Source organism: Hylobates moloch, unplaced genomic scaffold, assembly GCF_009828535.3.
Source record: "Hylobates moloch isolate HMO894 unplaced genomic scaffold, HMol_V3 SCAFFOLD_8, whole genome shotgun sequence".
NCBI lineage: Eukaryota > Metazoa > Chordata > Mammalia > Primates > Hylobatidae > Hylobates > Hylobates moloch.
In genome coordinates this window covers 94,973,079-94,996,903 of record NW_026652283.1, presented here as the reverse complement: position 1 = coordinate 94,996,903, position 23,825 = coordinate 94,973,079, and the positions used below count along the sequence as shown (strand labels likewise).

At 37.2% G+C, this 23,825-nt stretch overlaps 1 long non-coding RNA gene across 1 annotated transcript in view; it reads left to right on the top strand.

Moving 5' to 3' along the window:
* The window catches only part of LOC131384131 (uncharacterized), a 38,976-nt gene extending 32,810 nt beyond the window's left edge, over positions 1–6,166 (top strand). Inside the window, exon 5 of the long non-coding RNA XR_009214689.1 lies at positions 5,927–6,166. This is a non-coding gene — a long non-coding RNA (uncharacterized LOC131384131). The remainder of the gene's footprint in view (positions 1–5,926) is intronic.
* Positions 6,167–23,825: the final 17,659 nt, after the last annotated feature.

Here is a 23,825-nt window from a genome sequence, read left to right as displayed (position 1 = left end):
TCATAATGTTGTGGATTGTGGCCATGACAAGTGTTGTTCTTGAATTTGGGCTTGAACATACCTGATACATTCCTGCCTTGACACTTAATGTTTCCTCTTCTTGGTTTGATCTTCTCCAAATGTCCAAATGGCTGTTGCCTTCATCATTCTTAGGTCTCTACTTAAGCATTGTCTTTTCAGTGAAGCCTTCTCTGACAGTTTTATTTAAAGTAACACCTGCATCTATCCACCAGCTCCCCCTCTCCCTTTCCTTGCTTTATTTTTTTCTATATAGCACTTATTACCATGTAACATATTTTTTTTTTAGAATATTAGCTGCTCAAAATGATGCCTTTGATCACTATTATACCCCAAATGTCTAGCATAATGCTTGGCCCACAATAGGCGTTTGGTAAATATTTACTGGATGAGGAGAGGCATGAGCTTTGGCAGCTGTCAGGTTGCCAGTTCCAGAGAAGGATTGTAAAATTTCTAGAAAAGTACTTCACTCAGTAAGGTTGCCATCAAGTTACCACATAGACTTCTTTGTTCATCAGGCTCTGTGATTCTTGCCTCTTCATTCAAAGCCTGCACAGCATTGTTCATGGTTTCGAGGAGCTTCCAGGATGTCCACTCTGGGCCTTTTCTCTACCATCATATAAACTTGTCCTTCTTCCAAATGCCTGCTAGGTTATAGGCTGAAGCCATTCCTGAGATGTCATGGTATCTAAAACATCAATATTGGAAGGAGTCTGGAAAGCCCATTTGTCAGTCTGCACTTCTATAGATGGAGAAACAAGAACTCAGAAAGTTGTCACAGTTTGCCTGATGCCATGCAACCCATTCGGTGAGCTGGAGCTGTTGAGGGAGGAGAAAACTGAAGTTGTATGTTATCTTCAGATATGTTATCACATATAATCTTCACAAACAGTGTGGGTCTGTTATGATTCTATGCATGGGCTGAAACATAGATTATCAGAAATGTTCAATTACTTTCACCAGGCTGCTCAGTTAATGTGTGTTAAGGTCAGGTTTGTTTTTATTCCAAACTTAACGTTCTATCAACTAAACTCTATTTGTACTGTAACTTGTGGGGAAAAGCCACACACTGGGCCCTTGCATAGGACAGTGTGAAAGTGGGTATGCACTTACATTTTTCTTTGCTTTTAGTCACTTTGAATTTCTGATAGCTTTCACCTTTCTTCTTGTTACAGAAAGGTCTAAAGGTCAGTCTTCATCATTTTTACTTCTCTCTTTCCTGCAGCTGCACCTGATATTCCTATCCTTTGGTCTCTCCTATTAACTCTGAATGGTGCTCTGTTTTATGTATGTCGTATATTAAAGAGGAACAAGACTATTTGGTCATCCCACTTTCTCTTACTGCTGTAGTTTTCACTCCTTCTTCAAGACTAGGCTTCCTGAATGAGCCCTTTGCATTTACTTCCTTTCAATTCTCTCCTCAATCCTCTGCGGTTGTGCCCTTACCACTTGCATACTGTTCCTGATAAGAGCACTAGCAATCTCTTTGTTAATAAATCCTGTGACTTATCTTCAGATTTGTCTTACTTGACCCTTTGACAGTATTTGACATGGGGAATCACTTCATCATTCTCCAAACTCTGTCCCCTTGGATTGTGCATTAAGATGCTCTTGGGCTTTCTGCACACAATTCTCCAACTTAGTAGTTCTTTGCTGGATCTCTATGGTAGATTGCAAAGATGACTTCAATAATATCTCTTATCCATGTGCACTTGTCCCTATACAATGCAACTTTGTTGATCCTCAATCAAGAAATGGAGTTTATTTCTGTATCCATTGAATCTGATAATAATCACATGATTTGCTTTAAGGAAATTAGCAAATAGGATTTAGAGAAATTAGCAAATATGATGCAAACAAAGACTTAAAAAGTGCTTGCACAATAGGTTTGTTCTCCTCTGACTGACTGGAACTCTGAACCCATAGTATGGATGTGCTGTATGGAGCTAAACTGCTAGTAAGGTCACATGAAAGGGAATTAGGATATTCTGACTTCCTGATAACCAGATGAAAGGAGACTGTTTTAGATGAATCAGTCCATTTGAGTCACCAATCCACTGTAGCTATATGAGTTATTGCAAGTGAGATCAGTGGACGAAATACCTGAATAAACCTGGCACAAATTGCCGAGCTGCAAAGTATGAGTAAATAAAAGTCACTAAGTTGTGGAGTATTTGTTATGTAGCAATAGATAACTAATATAGCCTTCTATTTCACCTATCTCTTCCATTTTGCTGTTTTCTTCTCAATCTACTCATGTCACCATGTCATATCCTCTTATCCAAATATTTAAATTAATATCAATATTCTAACAACAAATGCCATAAAACAGTATCTCCAAAGCAAATATTTAGCCGAGTCTTTGACTATAAAACCACCTGCCTATTGAATCTTTGCTATGACTCTTGGACCTCAGAATTATCACATCCCATATGGAATTCACCCCTGGAACTCTGATTGTAGTTCTCCTGTTTTTCTGTAACTCAGAGAATAGAACAAAATCCTGCACATTTTTTTTCAATCTGGAGACAGGATCTCTTCCTTGCCTCCTCCTGTCTCTTGTACTCAACATTTAATCAATTACCAAGTCCTATGAATATTCCTCCTTGATCTCTTTTAAAATTGTTCACCTCTATTTGTCCACATTACCACTATGTTAATTCTAGCCATCATAATTTTCTGCTACAATTACTTTCAACATCTTTTTAAACAGATGAACTCTTACCATTTAACTGCCAACGAAACAATTCTTGAAAACAATGTATGTACTTCAGTTTTGGGCTGTAGCACATAAATAATAAATTTATTATAAATGTATTCCATGTGTATTACATGTGAATCCATTTTATAAGTTCATTAGATGAAATTTGTTATTTATAATGTCCTAACCTTCTTTATTTGACTTTGTTTCCTACTTGTTGATTATGGGAAGAGGTGTGTTAAAATCTCATGCTATGGAATTATCCAATTCTTTGGGTAGTTCTATCAAATTTTGAGTTTTATATTCTGAGCCTATGTTTTTTAAATGTATAAAAGTTCGAAATTGTGATATCTTCTTGGGAGGAGTATTGAGTTTTTAAAAATCATTATGAAGCAACCTCCTTAGTAACAAATAGTGCTTTCTACCTTAAATCTGATTTTTGTGTGATACTGTTTTACATGCTGATATTTGCTTAATACATTGTTTTTATACATTTAATTCACAGCTTTTCTTCACCCTCATGTTTTAGGTATATTTTTATCTAGTTTTACTATACGTTTTAACTGGTAGGGTTAGTCAATTTCCATTCACAGTGATTACTGATATATTTGGATTTATTCCCATTCTCTTATTTTATACTTTCCATTTGTCTAGCTTTAAATTTCTTTTTCCTTTGAATCAAGTGAGGTTCCCCCCACCCTCGTGATTTCCTTAGTTTTCTTGAATTATTTTGGAGGTTTAAAATTCCATTTATTTTATTTAATTGGTTACTCTAAGTTTTTACCATGTATGTAATTTAATAAAGTCTGAAATAAATTAAAAAATTGCCTTTTCCCCAAAATGTAGAAAATTTGAAATATTTAATTCTCAAATACTCTCCCAGAATCTATATCTTTTTACCTAAAAACTTTTTTGTATTTTATTCACATTTTAACACACAAAAGGGACATTGCTATGTCCTTATGTAATTGTTTTTACAATTAAATGTGTTAAATTTATCCACATTTTAATTATTTTCTTTGCTCACTATTCATTAGTAGATCTCTAATATTCCATTGGAAATTCTTTTCTTCTTTCTTACTTCTAAAGAATATACTTCATTAAAAATATTATAAATATTACTAAAGTATATTCTTTAGGAATTACATTATTAAATGTCTGTTGGAAGCTAATCCATGTTTTGTTTGTCTGTAACTGTCTTTATCTTACCCGCATTTAAAAAATATTGCCTTGATGGTTATAAAATTCCTCATTGACAGCTCTTTTATTTCATTACTTTAAATGGATTCCACCATTACTGCTGGGAGTCAGCCATCAGTCTAGATGTCATGACTCTGGAGGTAATCTGGTTTTCTCTGGGAACCTTTAAAGACCTTGTTTCTTGGTGTTTGGCAGATTCATTACATTGTGTCTTGGCATGGGGCTCTTTTTATTTATCCTAATTAATGATTAGAGAACTTATGTCTTTTATCAATTCTGTAAAATCTTAAGCCATTAGCTCTTCAAATATTATCTATCTAGCAGTCTATTATTTCCTTTTAAAACTCCAGTTAGGCATGTCTTAGATCTCATTATCTCTGATTGTACTTTTTATCTCTATGCTACATTGTAGCTTTTCTCATTTTTTTTTTTTTTTTTTGGCATCTATCTTTCAATTGAGTAATTCTCTTGTCATTCTGGGACTATTTCTAGTTCAATAATTCATGCTTCAACTGGGTCTAATATGTGATTTAAATTACCTTTTGAGTTTTTATTTTCATTTATTGTATTTTTCATTTCTACAAGTTCTCTTTGAGTCTTTCAAATATGCTAGGTCATTTTGAGACATGATTTTAATGACATTTCCTCAAATGTATTACACACATATTTTTTAGATTCTATGTGAATCTAATTATTCTAAAATCTGAAGATGCTGTGCTTTACTTTGCTCATTTGGCAAATAAGGATAAAGTAATTGTTACTCACTGGATTATTTTGAAGATTAAATGCTTCCATAAATATAAAGTTCTTAAGACAAGTATCTAGCACACCACAGAGTAACCTATACGAGTCTTAGCTGTTTTTATTATTATTGCTGCTATTATTGGTAGAATTGATTTTGTTGTTTACTGACCCCAAGTGGCTTATTTTTCTCATGTGTTAAGTAATTCTGATTGTGAGCTCATATTCCTTATGATCGAACATTATAAGCTGAAATTTCTTAAGGCTTGTATGTAACGTGCATTCCTCCAAAGAGGACTTGCATGAGCTCTTGCTGAGCCGTGGGGATACTACCAATCTCAATTAGTTTAAGTTAACTTTTGGCTTGGTTGTTTTTATGCCACATTGACAGTGTGAATTTTAGCTCCAATTTTGCCTGAGAGTTGGGTAGTGGTTATAAATTCTTAGGAGAGACTTCTTTCCCCTTTAATCAGAAACAAGACTAAATGAGGCAACCTTCCTTACTGTCACTCTTTTTGAGATAGGTTCTTTGCTAGTTTGCCTGGTGAGGTTGTCACTCTTTAGGGCTCCAGGTTTTGTGGGAGTCACTGATTGCAGGTTTCTTTGTATGATGATCCTGTATCTTCAAGGTCATTCACTAGCTTAAGTGCTCACTCACTTTTGTGGCTTCTCTTTTGGGGGGTCATTTTTGACTAATTTCCTTGCCATCTCACCCCTCCCTTAAAAATATTTTGAGCATTTTATCCAGAATTTGCAGGTGTTTTGAACCCAGAGGTTTTTCCTGTAAAGGGTAGTACATATTTCAGGCTTTGTAGGCCATATAGTCTTTGTTATAGCTATCAGTTTTGCTGTTGTAGGATAAAAGCAGCCATAAACAATATGTAAACAAATGAGTATGACTGTTTCCATGAAACTTTATTTACACAACTAGGTGACAGACTAGATATGACCCATAGGCTTTAGTTTTCCAATCTCTGTTCTGTAACATAGCTGAGATTAGAAGACACGGGAATAGTGTTTCTGAAAGTGTTGCTTCTAAGATTCTTAGCACTCACTGCTAAAGGGGAACCACCTTTGGTTACTGCCTGATTGAAACCTAACACTTTGCTTTCTTTTTTGCTTGGAACTGAAAGTCTCATAGGAGAAAATCCAGTAGGAGTTTCCAAGGAGACAACCTGGGGGTTGGAGGGGTTGTGGTGGGGGTGAGATAGGACACAGCTAGGGTTGAGATGTGGGGAAAACTTGAATTGTTTGTTTGCCTTTCAGGTTCTTTTTGAGGGGAGTCTCTCTGATGCTTGGAATGAGTCCTGCTGAATCACTGCTGATGCTTGGAGATCTTCAAGCCTTTTCCCTCTTTCCCATTGCTCATGATGTCTATATAACCTCCAAACATGCATCCCACTCCTCTGCCAAAGACCATTTTTTTATATCTTCAGTGATGGTATAGGCCAGGATAATTGCCTTTTCTTTTTTCTTAAGCCAACTGAAGTCCTTACCACAAATTAATGTTATGTTTTGACTGACTCATTGGGTCCGAACAATAATGTTATTTCTCACAGTGCACTAAAAAGGGAGTAGAAAGGGAAAGGTGGATATATTTCTTAATTTTCTGTAATCTAAGTACTGAAATCTCACTTTTACAACAAAGGCAGCTTTGATATACTTTCTGGAAACAAGCTTTCTGCTGAGCTGGTTGTGAAATCTCATTGGTTGGAGAGAATTCAAGTGCATTTTAGTGAGCACAGGTGCTGGAAGTTGTAGGTAAGGAGTCAGGAGTGCAGTCTACAGGTGCAGAAAAAAGATTTTCATGGAGACCCCCAGCTCTAAATGTAGTTGCTCAAAAGCTGGACTTTGCCATTCACTTATTTGAAGCCCTTTGAAAATCTGACACTTCTATGGGCCTATTAGTGGCGAGCCAGGGGGGCTTGCCAGCTTAGAGGTTAACAGTGTTAATTAACAGAAAGGACACAGGCTTCAGAAAGTGCCTCTGTGGACTGGAAAATTTTCCCAGTATTTCATTAGGATGACTTTGAAAAGGTTGCAGGCAAATGGCACCTTTCACTTTAAAAATCTAAACCATGGTTTTTTAACCATTTTTAAAGTTTGAGTTTGAAAAGTCCACTTTTAGTGTTATTTAGAAACTTGTCCTATGGTAAGTCTGGAGGAAAGGAAAGACTACGTTTTTAAGTGCATCATTCTCACCCTTCATTCCTTTATGCTTAGCTTTTTATTTCCTGACACTTATTTTAAAAGCCTTATTCTCTCCTCCTCCCAGTGCAAACCCACGCCATATCTCTGAATCTGTTGTGGAAGAACAGACTGGAAGACATCTGCCTCTTGCCTTATTTTTTTAATTCCTCTAAATGATACAGCCAAGTCTCCACACCAGAGCTCCCTCTCCCTGAACAAACCAAATGGCGGCTGTTGGCAGCACATTGACAGCTTGTTAATGGAGGAATCCTTGACAGTGTGACAACCTGCCTGGGCTGCCGCAGGAAGCCAAATCTGCCCCCACACAAACCCGAGTAATTAACAGGTGGGGAAAAATAGCAACTAACTGCTGCTGAGGAGAGGAAAAATAGTCAACCTAGTGAATTATGTATATTAAAGTATAATATCTCTTTTGCAATCCCTTTCCTAGTTCTTACTAGCAAGCTCTACTGGAAAGTGCTTTGACTTTGGAGTCAGGTGAGCCTGGATTTGAATCAAAGTTTGGCCACCTACTGGCTGTGTGTGACTTTGGGAAAATTCCCTTCACTGAACCTCCATTTGTGATCAGTACTGTGGTCAGATACTATTTGTGAAGGCACAATTATAGATGCCACTTATTGGTGTTCAATTGTCAAAACCTCTTTTTGTGATGATGGATTTGCCAAATTGTTCTTGTAGTTCTGTCAAGTTTTGTTTTTTTTTTTTTTCATATTGTGAGGTAATTTTTTGGTTCATTAAGTTTGAAATTGTTATTTCTACTTGGCGAATTGGGCCTTTTATCATTAGACAGTGACTTCCTTTCTCTCTAGGCATACTTTTTGTCTTGAAATTATTTTTTGTGATGTTATTTTATGTGCTGATACACACACATACACACACACACATATATATATATATTACATTTATTTGATAATATTTCTGTGCTTTCAGGTTTCATGAGGTTAGGGTTATAGGATGAAGGGTATAGAGAAGGGGAGGGCTCTGGTTAGCTATTGCTTGGTTAAGGCGTCCACACTGGTTGGGCTGACTGTCTAGACATCCTTCTCTCTCCCAGCTCCCTCAAACCCAAAATATATTTGCATGAATTCCAATAAAGAAATCTTCTCAGAGAAGCATGTGCTGGTACCACCCACACCAGCTGGAACATTTTTCTCTCAGCTCTGACCTACACTAGAAAAGACGTGGAAGGAATTTTTCAAAACTTAGATCTGTAGCTCTTGATATAATACCAGGGGCTAAAATGAATTTAGAAGACATTCAAGGCTGTTTAAAATAGTTATTTTCAAGCTTTCTTCGGTCTTAGATCTCTTTGTGAATGTGATGAAAGCTCTGGACTCTTGCCTCAGGAGAAATGCAAAAACACAAGATTTTCAGACAACTTTAGCTGATCCTATTTTTATGTCCTAAAGTTCCGGAGGCTCCAGGTAAAAGGACCGTTATTTAAATACTCATGTTGTAAACATTAAGGGATAAAAGGCAGGATGGAAAATTTAAATACATGCAAATATATTGGTCAGAATGGTGGACTGTGCAGTCCTGGCAGAAAATTTGCTGCCTACTCTTTTCTAGGGTGGGCTCAGATTTATCAGTGAGACCATGCCCTGAGCAGAATTGCCCTGTGGCAAAGGAAACCTGAGCTGAGGACTAAATGAGAAAGTCTAGAACCAGTGAACGCACACGACCGCAGCTGAAAGTCTCTAGGAAACATCCCCCCAAGGAGGGCTTCATAACCCAGGGCTCACTGAAGAAAATTTCAATTGAAGATAAGCTGAGGAGAAAATACCACAAAACACTGAAAAACACCACTGTGAAAGGTAAGTTAGCAGGTGCAACAAATAGAGTGTTCGTGCCCAAGAAAGTAGAAGTAATAAAATCAGCTGAAAAAGTACTTTAATATAAGTACGTTGAAAATATTGAAAGTTTAAAAAAGGATAGAATCCATAAAAATGGAGATAATGGAAGAGGACGGAAAAACTTGGGGAAAAATAGCTAGTTTCAGAAACGAAAAATATTGGTATGGGTATGGAGGAAACTTTAAGGACATTTTAATCAGTAGACTACACAGGATTAAGAAGTGAATAGGTAAAACAGAAAGATTATCAGAGGAAGTCATCCAGAATACAGCAGAGATAGAAAAAGAGTTGAGGGCTAAGTAAGAGAAGTTGAAGAATGGAAGAATTTGAAATTTCACCCTAGACACACAGTAATGAAACTACAACATTCGTGTATCATGGGAAAGTTCTAAAAGTTATCAGGCAGAAGAGACTGATTATTTTAAAAAGCCACTGTCAGACAAAAGGCAGACTGTTGTTACCAGTAATAGATACCAGGAAATAAACAGGAAATAAATAAAAATATCTGCAGGACACTGAGGCAAAATTGTGTGAATACATATCTTACTAATGCAAATGATACAAAAACCAAAACAAACCAAAACAAAAACTGAACACCTGCTGGAAATGTGTTCATGTTGAGTTCATTCTGGTTGGTTAAATTTAAAAAGACGATTATTTTTATCTCAATATTTCTGTATTGTTCACATTCCCTGTAATAAACATGATATACTTATGTAATAAAATGAATATTAAAAACAAATAATCTGAGTTGAAATTATAGGAACTTTGTTCATGTCTGTTCAAATTAAGCTCATTCTTTAAGGCTTAGCTCTAATAACATTAAAATTTTTTTATTGATATATAGTATTTGTATCTTTTTATGGTATAGATGTGGTATTTTGCTACATGCATAGAATATGTAATGATCAAGTCAGGGTATTTAGGGTAAACATCTTGACTATCATTCCTATGTGTTGGGAACATTTCAAGTCCTCTCTTCTAGCAGTTTTGAAATATATAATATATTTTTAAAACTGTAGTCAACCCACTCTGCTATCAAACACTGGAACTTATTTCTTCTATTCAACTGTATGTTTGTACCCATTAACCAATCTTTCTTCATGCTCCCACTCCCAAATCTCTACACAGACACCCTTCCCAATATTGGGTAACTATCGTTCTAACATCTCCCTCCATGATAGCAAGTTTTCTAGTTCCCACATATGAGTGAGAACATGCAATATTTGTCTTTTTGTGCCTAGCTTATTTCACTTAACATAATGACCTCTAGTTTCATCCATGTTGCTGCAAATGACTAGATTTCATCCTTTTTTTTATGGCCAAAGAGTATTCTACTGGGTATATGTACCACATTTTCTTTATTCTTTCATCCAAAGGTGGACACTTTGATTGATTCCATAATTTTGCTATTGTGAACAGTGCTGAAATAAACTTGAAGGTGCAAGTATCCTTTTAATATACTGATTTCCTTTCCTTTGGATAAATACCCGGTAGAAGGATTACTGGATTTTCTGGTATTTCTATTATTAGTTTATCTGAGAAATGTCTACACTGTTTTCCAGAATGGCTATAGAAATTTACATTCACACCAACAGTGTATAAGAGTTACATTTTCTACAGTATGGAGATTCCTTAAAGAGCTAAATTTAAATCTACCATTCAATCCAGCAATCTCACTACTGGGTATCTACCCAGATAAAAAGAAGTCATTTTATGAAAAAGATACTTGCACATGTATGTTTATAGCAGCACAATTCACAATTGCAAAGATGTAAAACCAACATAAGTGCCTATCAACTAATGAGTGGATAAAGAAAATGTGGTGCATAGACAGCATGGAATATCACTCAGCCATTAAAAGGAGTGAAATAATGTCTTTTGCAGTAACTTGGATGGAGCTGGAGGCCATTATTCTAAGTGAAGTAACACAGGAGTGGAAACCCAAAAACCATGTGTTCTCACTTATAAGTGGGAGCTAAGCTATGAGTAAGCAAAGGCATACAGAGTGATATAATAAACTTTAGAGACTCCAAATGGGGAATGCGGGAGGCAGGCTAGGGATTGAAAAAAACAAACAAACTACACATTAGGTTCAATGTACACTACTCAGGTGATGGGTGCACTAAAATCTCAGAATTTACCACTATACAATTTTTTTGTGTAACAAAAAACCACTTGTATCCCAAAAGCTATTGAAATAAAAATTTAATAAGGAGTTATGTTTCATCTATATGCTCACCAGCATGTTATTTTTTTGTCTTTTTAATAATAGCCATTGTGACCAGGGTAAGATGATATCTCATTGTGGTTTTCACTTACATTTCCTGGATGATTAGTGATATTGAGCATTGTTTCATAGACCTTTTGGCAATTTTTATGTCTGCTTTTGAGAAATGTGTGTTTATGTCCTTTGACTACTTTTTGTGGGATTATTGGGTTTTTTCTGCTATTGAGTTGACTATTTTGTGTATTCCAGATATTAATCCCTTCTTGAATGAATAGTTTGCAAATATTTTCTTCTTTCAAAAGATTGTCTCTTCACTCTGTTGATTGTTTCCTTTGCTGTGCAGAAGCTTTTTAGTTTAATATAGACCCATTTATCAGTTTTTGTTTTTGTGGTCTGTGCTTTTGAGGTCTTAGTCATAAAATATGTGCCTAAACCAATGTCCTGCAATGTTTACCCTAGGTTTTCTTCTAGTAGTTTTATAGTTTTGGGTCTTACATTTAGGTCTTTAATCCATTTTGAGTTGAATTTCTTATAGGACGAGAGATAGAAGTCTAGTCTCATTATTCTGCATATGAATGTCCAGTTCTCCCAGCACCATTTATTGAAGAGGGTGTCCCTTTCCCAATGTATGTTCTTGAGAACTTTGTTGAAAATCAGTTGGCTGTGAATACGTGGATTTATTTCTGGGTTTTCTATTCCATTTCATTGATCCATATGTCTATTTTCATACCAAGATCATGCCGTTTTGGTTAATACCCTTGTGATACTTGTTAATACTCAAAATGTCACTTTCAGAAACATTTTGAGATCAGGTGATGTGATGCTTCCACTTTTCCCCTCAAGATTGCTTTGGTTTTTTGAGCTTCTTTTTGGCTCTATATACATTTTAAGATTTTTTTCTATTTCTGTGAAAATGTCATTAGTATTTTGATAGGTGTATTGGATCTGTAGATTGCTTTGGGTCATGTGGCCATTTTAACAGTATTAATTCTTAACCATGAACGTGGGATGTCTTTTTGTTTGTTTCTTCTTCAATTTCTGTCATTAGTGTTTTTTAGGTTTCCTTATAGATGTCTTTCACCTCCATGGTTAAATTTAATCCTAGGTATTTTATTTTTTTTTGTAGCTGCTGTAAATGGGATTATCTTATTGATTTCTTTTAGCTAGTTCATTATTGGTGTATAGAAACAATACCAACTTCTGTATTTTGATTTTGTATCCTGCAACATTACTGTATTTACTTATCAATTCTAAAAGTTATTTGCTGGAGTGTTTAGGTTTTTCTAAATATATAATCATGTTGTCTACAAAGAGGGACAATTTGACTTCCTCTTTCTAATTTGTATGCCTTTTATTTTTTTCTCTTGCCTGATTGCTCTGGTTGTAATAGAGTTTTTATCATGAAACATTTTTAGATTTTATCAAATGTTTATTCTGCATCTATTGAGATGATCATATGGCTTTCAGTCTTAATTCTATTGATGTGATATATCATGTTTATTGATTTGCATATGTTGAACCATCCTTGCAATCCTGGTATAAATCCCATCTGATCATGGCGTATTAACTTTTGGATGTCTTGTTGGATTCAGTTTGCTAGCATTTTGTTGAGAATTTTTGCATCTATGTTTATCAGAGATATTGGTCTACAGTTTTCAATTTTTGGAAATAATTTGAGGAGAATTAGTGCTAGTTTTTCTTATAAGTTTGGTAGAATTGGGCAATACAATAATCAGTGCTGGGCTTTTTGTTTGAAAGTATTTTCATTATTATTCAATCTTGTTACTCATTATTGGTCTGTCCAGATTTTCTATTTCTTTCTGATTCAATTTTGGTAGGCTCTAAATCTCTAGGAATTTATCAATTTCCTCTAGGCTTTTCAATTTGTTAGCGTATAGTTGTCAATAATACTCTCTGATAACTTTTTGTATTTTTGTGGAAGCAGTTATGTCTACTTTTTCATTTTTGATTTTATTTTGGCTTTCTCTACTTTTTTCCTGCATAGTCTACCTACTGGTTTATTGATTTTGTTTATCTTTTGAAAAAACCAACTTTTTGTTTCATTGATCCTTTGTATGTTTTTAGCCCCTATGTTTCATTCTGCTCTGATCCTTATTATTTCTTTCCTTCTACTAATTTTTGTGGCTTGTTCTTGCCTTTCTAGCTCCTTGAGGCGCATCGTTGTTTATTTGAAATCTTTTTACTTTTTTGATATAGGCATTTATTTCTGTAAACTTTATTCTTAGGACTGTTTTAGCTGTATCCCATAGGTTTTTAGTATGCTGTTTTTCCATTTTCATTTGTTTTAAGAATTTTTTTTATTTTTTTCTTAATTTCTTCATTGACCCGCTGGTCCTTCAGTAGCATGTTATTTGTACAGTTTTCAAAATTAATTTTGTTATTTATTTATAGTTTTATTCCATTGTGGTCTGAGAAAATATTTGATATAATATCAATTTTTAAAAAAATTGGTTTATTTCAAAAGACCTGTCTTCAAGTTCTAAAAGTCCTTCTTCTGCTTGTTCTAGTCTATTGTTGAAGTCCCTGATAATTTTTTTACTTCATTCATTGAATCCTTCAGTTCCAGGATTTCTGTTTGGTTCTTTTTTATGTATCTCTCTCTGCTGAATTTCTCACTCATATCCTAAATTATTTTTCTGATGTCTTTGCATTGTTTATCTGTGCTCTATTGCATCTCACTGAACTTCTTTAATATTATTTTGAATTCTTTTTCTGGCATCCCATAAATTTCTGTTTCATTGGAATCTATTGCTGGGAAATTATTGTATTCCTTTAGAGGTGTCATATTTTCTTATTTTTTCATGTGTGTGTCTGTGTGTCTGTGTGTATGTGTGTCTGTGTCCTTACATTGATGCCTGGACATCTGATATAACAGTGGCTTCTCCCACTTTTTTGGATTGGCTTTTTTTGTGGAAGATTTTTTTCATGAAGGTGTATCTATAGTTTTGGTTGGGTGGAACACTTTAGCTTTGATTTTTGGTGTGTGCAGTAGTTTATTCTCTGTATGATTTGTTAGGCTGTAAACAGTGTCAGTTGTGTCTGTGATTTCCTTTGTGTTGTAGGCTGTGGTTGTTAGTGGAAGCTGTGCTGGCGAGTCCTCAGACCCCAGTGGTGGAAGCGTGGGCCAATCTCTCCTGTTTTTGAGACCTTGGGTGTCAGTGACTCCAAATGGGTTGATTCTTGGCTTGCTTAGGTCCTGGCAGTGGCAGGGTTGGACTCAGCAGATGAGCAGGTCTTTAGTTCCCTTGATGGTGTGCATAGCCTGGATAATGGCAGCAGCAGTGGTGGGACAACTCTTTGAAGCATCACATGTTGGTGTTAATGGTAGCTGCAATGGGCTTGGCAGGCCAGTTTTCAGGCTCTATTATGGTATATTCTGGTAGGTGCTTGCTTTGGTGGTAGTGACAGGCTATGTGGGTTCATCCTCAGGCCCTCAGGAGGAGTGTGTAGATGTTAGCAGTGGTGTACAGGGTGAGGCAATTCCCAGGCTCCTGGATGTTGTGCTTAGTCACTCAGGAGGTAGTGTCCAGCTGGGTGCGCCTGTCCTCATGCCCTCTGTTGGTGTGCTCAGGTGCTAGCTGTGGTAGTCAGCATAGACTGATCCCTAGACCCCCTGGTGGAGTGCTTGGGTGCCTGCAACAGTTGCAGCAGTTGAGGTGGGGAAAGCCTGTAAAGACAGGGGCATGAGCAAGTGTGCTGCAGCTCTGCTGCCAGTGGGGAGATGTGGAGATATCTTGGCTGCAGCCACAGGCAAGCAGTTCTTAGGTTCTGGGGAGTGTAAACTTCAGCCCCTGGGGCCAGTGGCTATGGCAACAGCAGTGGCAGCAGTGGGAAAAGCCAGTCCTCAGGGGGCATTCAAGTGAACAGTGGCCCTGCTTCTTTGGCCCATAGCCACCTCAGCAGTGGGTGCAGTGGGCATTTGCACAGCCTGTTTTTCGGGCTTGTGTGTGGCAGTCCTGCTGCTGAGGCTGAGGGTTGCCGTTTATGCAACCCCAAGTGGTTCTCAGGCTCTATGGAGTGTGCACTTTGGTTCCCTTTGTCCTGGGGGCAGCCTTTCCAAGGTGTAAGACTCAGTTTGTGCTAGAATTCTGGGGACCCTGCTATTCCACTGGGTGCCACCAGCATTGTGCTAATGCAGCCCTCCAGGTGAATATGAGAGGATGTTAGTGGGGCTCCGGGGTTATAGCAATGCAAGGGCTTTTTGGGTCCCAGGGAAGGATGCAGTATGGTGGGTGTTGGACTCTCAAAATGGCACCATGCTGCATCTGCTTAGTGCAGCAAGGGAATAATCTCATGAATAAAATGTTATTGGAGTGCCACTTGGGAGGATCTTCAATATGGCTCACTAGAAGACATCTGGCACTTACCACAGGGGGCGTTTGGGATCCAGCATAGACTCCCACTGTAGAGTAAAGCCATCACATAGTCCCCAGGCAGCTTCCTATGTTAGTCTTAGGGCCCATGAGGATCAAGGAGTTCTCCTGTGGCTAGGGTTACAAGAGTTCGTGGTAAACATATGGATTGCTGAGGATCTGGCACCTTCTTTTTCCCCATACTGGGGAGGCTTTTCAGGCTCCCAGCCAATCTTGGCCAACCTGGCTGCTTCACTTGCCTCTGCTTCTGTGCCTCAGGTATTTCCTCACTTCTCTGTTGAATTCCAGTGTTCTCTCTTAGATGCTGTATTAAAAGTGACATTATCTAATTGCTATTTTATTTCTTTGTAGAGGAGGTAAGTGCCAGATGTCTTCTAGTCAGCCATATTGAAGCCCCTGTCAAGTGGCACTCCAATAATATTTTATCTATGATATTATTCCCTTGTATTTTCACCTCTTAGGGGAGATTTATCCATTAGGCACAGAAAGTACAGTATCAAGGGTCCATTCAAACATTAAAATTTTAAATGCTTTTAAAATCAGAAGGAAAAGATAAATATAATAATAATAAATACATAGTAATAAATCCACCATGGATTATATATCTTTATATCGATGTTAGTGGCAAAATGTAACTTTTAGTTGTATTTTGGTTAGTTAGTTTGTTTCAGTGGAAGAAGGGGCCCATGAAAGCCAAAGTGTCAGGGCCTATGAAACTTATAAAGCAATCTTGAATCTCCATTTTTCTGTTTTAATTTTGGTTTCCCCAAAAGCAGAACCTAAGACAAGGCTCTACAGGCAGATTTTCTGGGAAGTTATCTAAGAAACAGATGTGAGGGTGTGGGGTGAGATGGAGAAAGAGGAAAAGCCCATAAAAGCATGTGTTCTCAAGGTCATTGATGTGGGCAACATGATTCAGTTTCATCAGGACCTCCATTTCTAAAGATGCATAGAATGCCTTCCAGTATTCCTGGACATCTGAAGGGTAGGCAGCCGGGATATTTATCCACTGACTTCTGTTCTCCATTTTTTAACCATTGCTCCTAGAGGCTGTAAACTCTCTTGCACAGGGCTTGCATAAATGCTGGGTGTCCCAACACTGGAGCAGGCCCTGAAAAGGAAAATGTAAAGTGCTTATTAAAGGTGAGATGCTTGTTAGCATGAGAGTGAGGTTCCATGGCTGAACACAGTTGAAGCTGAAATGAGAGAGGGGACAAAGTGATGTGACTCAAAGTGATGTAACTCAAAACACCAAGAATCTGATTCAGTTCCCCTGGAATTAATTTCACATTATCACCATTCTCCCATACCATTTTATTTGTACATATGCAAGAGCTCACTTTGCATTCATCCATGTTTCATTTATCACATAGTTCTTTTTGTTTTTGAAATATAAATTCCTTGTGGAATTCCTCATACTTAATACATATTATTGATTTAATTTAAATAAGGTAGTCCCGAACTCGGATTTAGGAAGACTAAATTTGGCTCCCTTTCTAAAACCAACATGCTGTATGATCTAGGGCAACTCCCTCAGTCTACTTTAGGTTTCATAACTATATCCACGAAATTAGAATCTTTGACAATATCTTACCCAAGGACTGTTCTGGGAGGGGTATATGGTTTGATTATTCCCATCCGCCTTGCTTCATTCAGCATTATAGAGCTCCAACTACATTCCAGGCCCAGTACTAGTTGCTAGGTTTATAGAGATAAATGCAACACAGCCTTACTGTGCAGGAATCTGCATCTCTTCAAAGAAAGAGACATATGAAGAATTATAGCAGTGTGACAAAAGTAAGCACAGAGGGATAGGGACACACAATGGTATCTGTAACAAAACTTGGCGGTGTCAAGAGGAATTCTTGCAGAGATCACAGCTGAGTTGATTCTTAAAGGATGTTACTTAAAGGATAAGTAATGGCAAGAATATGAGGAGGACACCATATAGAGTTTGTTCAAGAAAGGGGACATCTTTCTCAAGCCTGAGGACAGCTGGCTGAAGAGAGAAAATAGATGTTCTTAAGGCCTTCTAAATTTTGAGACTGTGATGTATTTCAGTGCTGCATTTTGTCTTCTTGAGAGCAATTGTTTGGTATGCTCTCGTAAAAGTTTTAATGCATGTGCTAGGCTCAATATTGGGAAAGGAAAACAAGTTATATGAACAAACTATGGTGCCCAAGGCAGGAGACAAGTTTTTCTATGTTTGCTGGGAAAGAAGATATACCTGAACTATTTTATATTTATTATTAGGCAGCACTGTGGAAATGGATTTATAAAAACCTACAGTCACAGACTAATGGAGAGAAGAGGATATATTTGCCACGAGACAGGTCTTTAGCCAATTTGTATATGTTAAATCAGTCCGATGTTCTTCTCCTTGATCATAATGAGTACATTTCTTTGGAGAAATCAAAGTCCCTGTTATTTTCTCCCTATTTATGGTGATCAGATATTTGTGTTATTCCAGGTAAAGTGCCCCGGAAATGGCTTGTAGAAGCAGCCCTTCACACTAAGTGCACCGTGGGAAGAATATGTTACAAGAATCCCAATCCTCTGGGTATAAATGTTGACATTTTGCCCTTCCTGTTTGGCATGAGTAATCGATCACCTATTATTTTACCTCACGGAATCATTTTCTGCTTTAGGCAGAAATGTTCTTTGCTGATAAACATCCCACTACACAGAAATGTCATCCTGAAAGGTTCTCTTTTTGGAGAAATGGCCAAGAGCCCTTCTGTTTCAATAATTTTCTTTACTAAAGAAGAGAAACAAATGACAAAAGTCGACAAAGTGGTGGCTGGAACACGGTCTTCTCAACGTTTCTTGGAAGGATGAAGCAGGAGAATGCTGGAGGGAGAATTTATTACTTGTAGAGATGCTCATTTCTTAGAAAAGTTTGGTTTAGAATCTGAAATTTGGTATTGACTACAGGTATGGACATGGATTCACTGTTGCTGATGCCAATTCTGGGCATGTAATAACTACTCAAAACTAAACCTGGCCACTACCATTTTTTAATTGTACTGTGGATCTTTTAGTCTTAGTTAAGCTGCCCCTTTGACTTTATGGGAAGGGAACAGAATAAAGGAAGGAACATGCTTAATTAGACTACGCTAAGTGCATTGGCCATTTCATTTGTTCTTTTACTAATGACTGGACTAAGTATTTTACACATGCTGTCAATTAAATTAACACACATTCATGAAAAACACTGAGTCATATACTGTGAAGATTAAAAATCATATCATGCAATCTTCACCACAATTTCAAGAAGTTAGGCATTTCATCATCCAAAGTTTGTAAATGAGCAAGTAAGAGTTTAAATCAAATGCCTAAGTTTACATAATTTGTAAGTGACGAAGCTGAGATCTGAATTCAGGTTTATCTGACTCCAAAGCTCATGTTTAGGGCCTCACAGATAACGCTGTAGTCATCCAGTAAATGCTTGTTAAACTAAGCTTTTGTGAAGTAATAATGGTGGACTCATTGAAGATGGCCCAGGGTACAAAGGAGTCATCCTCCTCAAAATCCCACTCTTTCCCCATCCATTGGTTTATTTATCAAACACTTCCTGAGTTTATATTCTTGTCAATATACTGTGTTATGAGACACAGATATGAACTTATCTCTGGACAGCCTTAATCATAGATGACCTAGTTGGGAAAATAGAAAGACAAATAATTATTATACAGTAGTCTATATATCAGTTCAGGAATATTTATGGTGATGTATGACTGAATAGTAATTACCCTAAACTTAGTGTCTTAAAACAGTTTTATTATCTCTTACGATTTTTGAGGTATTGGACTCAGCTTGGGTTATCTTGTGTTTTTGCAGTCCAATGGTGGTTGAGACTAAGATCAGCTGAGGCTTTCTTTACTTACACATCTAGTTTCTGGGATGAATGGAACCATTGTTGGATAGTCTGACAGATACCTCTTTCTTCACATGGATTCTCCATATGGCTAGCTTAAAATTCCTTATAGCATGACAGTCTCATGTAGATAAATATTTCTGGTGACTGGCTTCCCTTGAATTAAACCTTCCAAGAGACAAGGTTGGAAGCTGCAAGGCTTTTTCTTAGTAAACCTTTGAAGCCACACAGTTTCTCTTCCACTGCATTCTGTTTGTTACCAGTGAGTCCCAATCCTGCTCAGATTCAAGGGTTGGGGCTATAAAAGATCACAAATACTGACAGGCATAGTTCTTTGTTGTGGTGGGGGGGTGCATCTTTGGAGACTAGCTCCTATATTTACCAAGGGCTTTGAGATCCGTATAAAGCAACAGACCAATTCTACCCTAAGGCAGAAGAAGTCCAGGCTGAGAAGACTTTTGATAAAGGTGAGATAGGACTTACAAGTCAAGAGGCTAGAGTTTGGCCCCCCAAGTAATTGGATTGAACAGTGGTGTGTGTTTAGTGGGATGGGGTATGTGGAGAGTGGCATAGAGGGTACAGAGATTACCAATAGGTGTCTGCTTCCTGGCCATGCAAGAAATGCAGACTTTATAAAGAAGGGAATAAGAGTCATTGAAAGGTTTAAAGCAACCAAAGAGTACCAAGATGAGTGTTCCATATTAGAAAGATAACTCTGTGGTTGCAGTGTGGATGGTAGACATAAGAAGTCAATAATGGAATCAGGGAAACATGCAGGTGAGAGAAAATGGTGGGCAAAGGACATGGACAGACACTTTTCAAAAGAAGACATAAGTGCAGCCAACAAGCATATGGAAAAATGGTCAACATCACTAATCATTAGAGAAATACAAATCAGATCTACAATGTAAAACCATCTGATACCAGCCCGAATGACTATTATTAAAAAGTTAAAAAAAATAACAGATGCTGGTGAGATTGTGGAGAAAAGAGAATGCCTATACATTGTTGGTGGGAATGTAAATTAGTTTAGCCATTGTGGAAAGTAGTTTGTTGATTTCTCCAGGAACTTAAAATACAATTACCATTAAACCCAGCAATCTCATTATTGGGTACATACCCAAAGGAATATAAATCATTCTACCCTAGAGACACATGCATACATATGTTCATTGCAGCACCATTTACAATAGCAAACACATGGAAGCTAATGTCCATCAGCAGTAGACTAGGTAAAGAAATGTGGTACATGTAGACCATGGAGTACTACACAGCCATAAAAAAGAACAAGATGATGTCCTTTGCAGCAACATGGATGGAGCTGGAGGCAATTATCCTAAGCAATCCTACCACACAGACATAAAACCAGATACCACATGTTGTCACCTATAAGTCACAGCTAAACACTGAGCACACATGGACACAAAGAAGGGAACAATAGACACTGGGGCTTACTTGAGGCTGGAGGATGGGAGGGGAGTGAGGACTGAAAAACCACCCATGCAGTATTAGCCATATTACTTGGGTGATTAAATAATGAGTACACCAAACTCCAGTGACATGCAATTTACCTGTACAACAAACCTGTACATGCACCCCTGACCTAAAATTTAAAAATAAATAGGGTCGTTGTGTAAGATTGAGTTGAATTGTAGAGTAATATTTAAGAAAGGTGTGGAAGTGTAGCATGTGCTAAGATGCATAGACTTTGAACTCTGGAATATGACTACTTGGTTTTAATCCCTGACATGACCTATGTACTCCTGGGCAACTTGCTTAATCTTCTGTACCTCAGTTTCCCTATCTATAAAATGTGAGAATAATAGCCCCTATCCAAAAACAGCTTTTGTGAAGAGTAAATGAATTATTTTTACTACAGTATAAAAACACCACAAGATCAATTCTGTCCATTATGTTCACTGATACATTCACAGCACCTAACTAGATTCTCAGTAAATATTTTTGAATGAATACATGTAAAATGATTGGAACAACACCTGACACAATTTTACTCCTAGAAATTTGTCCTAAAAATATACTCACAATAATTTAAGCCAATGTAAATAAAAGATTAATTACATAAATAGCAATAGCTTACTTGAACAAGAAAAGTTTGGGAAAGTATATATGCTTATATATATATACTTATCAAAAGGAGACTGTATAAGCAAATTATGGCTTAGTTGTACAATGAAATACTATGCAGTCACTAAGAAAATAAGGGAACTTGATATGTACAGTTAAAGAATGATCTCCAACATATGTGAAAAAGTAAGGTGCAGAAAAAAGCAAAGTGTAGAAAAAAACAAGGTGCAAGTGCATATAGTATGTTATCATTTGTAGAGGAATGTATATGCATATATGCGAATATTTATGTATATACCTATATATGTGCACACACACACAATCTCTGGTAGGGTTCACAGAAATTTGGCAATAATGTTTGCCTCTGGGGAAGGGATATAGCTCTCTGGGCTCAGGAGTGGGAAGAAGACTGATGCTAGACTCTCGATATTTGTTTTATGTGCAAGGTAAATGAACCCTGTTTAAAATGAGTCGAACCGTTTACCATTTCTAAAGGAATAATTGATATCAAATAACAGTTGAGTACATAAGGTCATGCGAGAGGGTTGGTGTGTTTTCAAGTGTCTAAGAGAGCCACAGGGCATCTTGCTGAAAGTATGTGTGTGGACACAGGGCTGAAAAAAATGTGGCATTTTTCTGCACTAGGGGTCATCATGCCTTTAACTGGTAAATCCCCTGTGAATTGACCTCTAAAGATTGATTACAGTTCAGCATTCCACTCCTTTGGCTTGGAAAATTAGATTGAATACCATTATTTGTTTTGATTATCAGACCTGAATTTTCTATATACTCACATAACAGGCAGATAGCCTCCAGTATTTCACAAGTAATCTCATGGACGTTTGCTTTCTTAAGGGGATGGAGGATGCTAAGAGTAGGCCAGTAGTGCCTACTATGTGCCAGGAACCCTGCTGGGTAGTTGACTTATACATCACATCAGTTAACCCTCTCACTACCTCCTTGAGTGGTCATTATTATCTCCATTTAACAAGAAACAGTCTTAGGTGGTTAAACACATTGCCCATCGACATACAAGTGTATATGACAAGAGAGAAGTCGTATGACAAATGCCATTGACTATGCCTGAGCTCATGAATCATTAATATTAATCATAGCATTTATTTTTTTGAGGAGGAAAACCTTAGACATCATCTCAACTTGGGTAGGTCAGTCATATTTTATAGGTAAGGATGGTGTGGCCCATAGATGGGAAGAGAGGTATTCATGTCACAAAGGGGATGGTGCAGGTTAGGGCCACATTCTAAGTCTTTAGATGCTTAGCCCAGGATCTCTTTGGGTTTTATTTTTTCAGTTCTTTCTAAAGTTGGATCCCAACAAAACCTTACAAAGGCTGCATTACTCTTGTATATGGTCTTAAAGACCCTGAAATGGCTCCTCTATTCTGGGATCCCTTATTTTTGAGTCCCCATGTTCATCATTGGTAACTTGGCCTGTGCATGTAGAAGTGACCTATCAATTTTTATAAATAGCATTTCAAGTTGTCTTTAAAATAGAAGTATCTGGTGAGAAAAGATTGGGTTTTTATTTGCTTTGGAATTTCTGGACTTCTTTGTTTTGTGTCAGGCATGACTGTAGGTACTCATCCTGGCTTACCTAATTGAGTAATTATCTGGCATTCATTTAAAAGGGCTGTATAGAACCCAGGGGCAGTGTCACATTGATGGATGGATTACCAGTAGAACATGAGAGCTACAAGTTAGAAAGCTTTATTGCTTCTTTGACACTCAGGGTTCTAAGATGATCCCCAAGATTCCTACCCTTTAGTGTATGCACCATGTATAATCTCTTCCCTTTGATTGTGGGCAGGACATAAGAATATTATGTATGTCACTCTCATAATTATGTTATACTATATGGGAATGGTAATTAGATTTTATAGATGTAATTAAGGCCTCTAATAAGTTTGACTTTGAGTTAATCAAAAGGGAGATTACTTGGGTGGGCCTGACCTAATCAGGAAAGCCCCTTAAAAGGAAGGCCTAGGCCTTCCTAGAAGTTAGACAAATTGTCCTGATGGCGTTGGATTGTACAGCCACAAGTAAATGAATTCTTCTAACAATCATGTAAGTTTGGGAGAAGATCCTAAGCTCAGATAAGACCATAGACTGGATTGACACCTTGATTACAGCCTTGTGAGACTGCGCAGAGGACCTAGCTAAGCTGTTCTCAGAATTCTGCTCTACAAAAATTGTGGGATACTAAATGGGTTTTAAGCTTCTAAGTTAGTGGAAATGTGTTAGCCTAAAAAACTAATATATTCCTTGTGTTTGTGGAAAGAATTTACCCTCCACTTTTTGTGGTTAATTAGTGGTCCTACACATGATTTCTTCCATTTTTTGTTCCTACTTAAACTTGAGTTTTTTTTGGTGAGAATCTTCAAGAACAAGAACCTTTAGGTGCCTTTGTATAATATTTGTCAAATGACTTAATTTCCTTCTGCCTTCCTTCATTCATCTGTGAAACGTGAATAACTGGTTGGTGTGTCAGCTGGCTT